The 3,378-nt window shown below is 46.7% G+C and overlaps 1 long non-coding RNA gene across 1 annotated transcript; it reads right to left on the reverse strand.

Moving 5' to 3' along the window:
• Window positions 1-217: 217 nt before the first annotated feature.
• LOC103707831 lies at window positions 218-1,102 on the reverse strand. Its single transcript, XR_005512604.1, has 2 exons — window positions 814-1,102; window positions 218-665 (listed from the first exon to the last, which is right to left on the reverse strand). It is a non-coding gene; the product is annotated as an uncharacterized LOC103707831 (long non-coding RNA).
• Between the last annotated feature and the right edge of the window lie 2,276 nt (window positions 1,103-3,378).

Consider the following 3,378-nt stretch of genomic DNA (forward strand, 5'->3'; position numbering starts at 1 on the left):
GATAGATGCCTTATCTTTCCCTGATCTCTCTCTCTCTCTCTTTTCTTTTTACTGCATAGGATCCTCTTTTCTGCTTGCAAAACCACCTGACCTTAAAGTTTTATCTTTTACTTTCTCCACTCCTTTATGCATTATGTGATTTAGGCGTCCAAAGACTTTCTCTGAACTTGCGAAAAAAGAGATACGAAGCTGGTCTCAACTATGATCAAAGTGCTAATAAGAACTTCTTCTGCTCTGAGTTCACTTAATTCTGAACTGTTCGGAAGAATTTGCTTTTGAAAAAAGAAGAAACACCGTTCGAAGAAAGCGATTACAAGAGTTTCAGAGGCTACAAGTGCTAGAGCTCAGCTCCAAGGTTATTCGAGTTGGATTTTTTTTTTTTTTTTTTTTTCTGAAATGAAAGTTCTGATACATTGCAGAAAACCATTCTACACCTCTTTTCCATTTGAAGATGAAGCCATGCTACGGCTGCTACCTTCCTCTCCATCCTCTGAAAGATCTGTCCACACAGCTCAAAGATAAAGAAGCACCAGGATCTACGTGCTCAATGTTGCTTCGAATTCGCCTGTAGTTGCAGTATGGTGCGATCTCTGCATCAATCCTAGTTGCTCTTCTCTTCTGAAAAATCCGGCACACCACCCATTCTTTGGTTGAGCCATGGATCTCTGCAAGGCCAAAGGGCATTGTAGTATAAGAAAGCTGTCAAAGAATTACTGGACACATCCAAAATAATTGCTTCCAAAACAATTGTTCTATTTTCTTTCTTATCTTAGAAGAAGAAGATGATGATGATGATGAGATTGGAGAGCTCACATGAGCTGAGAATTTTCTTAGGGGAAAAGCTGAAGGCACTGGTTTCAGGCAGCAGCGAGGCGGTACTCATGCATGATCCAATCAGTTGGAGATGCATGCGGGGGCTTTCCCCTGTAGAAGACTAAAACCTTCTTCAACCCCACAAGCTGGTTGCACCGGGAGGCTACGATCGATTTATCCTTTCCTGTGGCCTTCCAGTAGCCAGAGAGCGTTGCTCTTTTGAATCTTTTACCACTTCAAATACTTTGCTTCTCGAAGGTTGAAGAAATATTGCTCTTCCTCGCTTCCACCTGAATTGCCATTGATATCCATTTAAAGAGCATCATGAGCACATCCAGAGCCAAAACAAATCGAAGCAAAGATGCTAAATTGATTTGAGTAATGATGATGATGATGATGATGATGCGCTTGATGTGTTCCAGTTCTAAGTCCTTCAAACTTGTCATCTTAGCTAAATATTTCACTGAAATACTTGAAAAAAACTCGACAAGAGTCCTTAAGAAACTACACCACAGTATTAAAGCTCCGACACAAAATCTATCTCTAAATTACATATTTTGTTAGCCTCAACATAAAAAGCATCTGCTACAAGATATTGCCAATTTTGATCACAAAATGGAACTCCTGGATTATGGAAGAGTGATGGGTACTTCACGTGTTTATAGAATTCCCAAATTAAACTGAGCAACTGCTAAAATTATGAAGAGTTGCTACTGACCCAGGTAAATCCCAGGGATCGAACTTGCCGAGATCAATCTCAGGAATGACAGCAGCAGGCAATGGGCAGAAAAGACCTTTCCTAGTGAGGTAGTGGACCACAAGCTCCTCATCAGTTGGGTGGAATCTAAAACCGGGGGGCCAGTCTCTGAACTCCATATTTGATGATGAAGTCCGGCTTCTCCATGCCCCCGAAACCCCCCACTTCCACCTTCCAAGGTCACTTTAGCTACTTTCGATGCTAAGTTATGGGAAGCCATGTTCCATTTCCTATAAATATTTCACAACAAAAATGGCCGAGGACAAGAGCATCAGAGAGAGAAAGAGAGAGTGGCAAGGTGTGGGTTTCATGAAGTGAAAAGCGACGGTTCTTTATAGCAAAGGCTGTGAGCAGAAGAGGACGAATCCTGGTGGCGTGAGACAGACGCTACCGCCTTTTGCTTTGACGAGTTTTTAACCAGGGGGCGGTGATGGCGTTCAAAATAAGGGTCCTGTTTCCTCGCTTCAGACGCCGTCGCAGCCTCTTTTAGTTTTTGGTTAGTTTTTCTTTTAAATATTAGAATGGCTGCCTTACAAAGTTCATACGTCCATTTGGATTAGACATTAGAATATCTGAAAAAAATTTCAGTAAAACAGAAAATCTTTTTTTTTTTTTTTTTCTAATGCGGATGAATCATACCCGGCGGTACGGATACACCCAATAAAGTCAAAAAATAGGGATACCTCAGAGTGCCAAAGGCAGCTCCCCATCTCCAGACCACAAAGTGCCTCCGAAATGACTAGCTACATACGCAGCCACCCAATCTGCCGCACCATTGGCTTCACGGTTAAATATGCTTGGCCTGAACGGCCCCCTCCATCTCTCACCATAGCCAAATGTCTCGGAGCAAGGGATGGTCGCTACCGCCCACCCCGAGGTCCCCCCTGGATCCAACTTATAACGGTGGCAGAATCACCCTCCAGGATGATAGACCTGGCCTTGTAACACGCACCGGCGTGGCAAAGGCCCGCCCAGGCAGCTATCAGCTCCGCACTCGGTACCGCGAGGTAATCAAATAACTGACTACCCCCGGCAGCCACGACCCTCGCCAGGACGGGTCCCCGAATAACGAAACCCGCGCCTCCCCTAGTGCCACCGTCCAAGACTGACCCATCAAAGTTGGACCTTGAGGAACTCCGGGGGTGGGGGGCTCGCCAGATGAAAAACCACCGTGCGGGAGCTGCCCAGAAGCAGAGTGGGAGCGTCCAGATGTCCCGAGCTATCCAAGGTCCCTCCTCCCAACGGGGGTGTATGTGGATCACAACTCTGGCCGGCCCTGACAATTCCCCCCGGGCGGGCAGCTCTCGGGACCACAAATCTCGGCGACATATGTACGCTTCGCCCGAATGTACGAGCGTTTCTGGCCAAGCCAGATCTGGTAGGACAGTACAGCTCGCTCGAAACCAACCACCTGACTAAGGCGTGCGGGGGACTCCGAGCCCTGACGCAGTGGACTGTAAGAACTAGTCCCTGAGCTCCGAAACCAACTGTGGGACCCCTGCAGGCGCCAAGTATCCCTCGCCCATGTGCACCGAAACAGGGGCAATGGATCTACCGTCTCGGCCGCAACCGCACACCCCCACACTCCAATGGGAATCCTCAATCCTCGTCCACCAAGTACAGCTCTCGTAGGGAGCCGGTCCCAAACACCTTCCAGAGAAACAGCGCGACCCTCGGGAGAGGCCCAATCGCCAAAATCTTTCGCAACATCAGCTTTGCATGGTCAGCCATATGAAAATATATTGACAATTAAAAGACAGTAATGCTCGATTTGAGTTTCCAAATATCCTGTATCAATGAATGGATTT

The sequence above is a fragment of the Phoenix dactylifera genome, chromosome 7, assembly GCF_009389715.1.
Source record: "Phoenix dactylifera cultivar Barhee BC4 chromosome 7, palm_55x_up_171113_PBpolish2nd_filt_p, whole genome shotgun sequence".
NCBI lineage: Eukaryota > Viridiplantae > Streptophyta > Magnoliopsida > Arecales > Arecaceae > Phoenix > Phoenix dactylifera.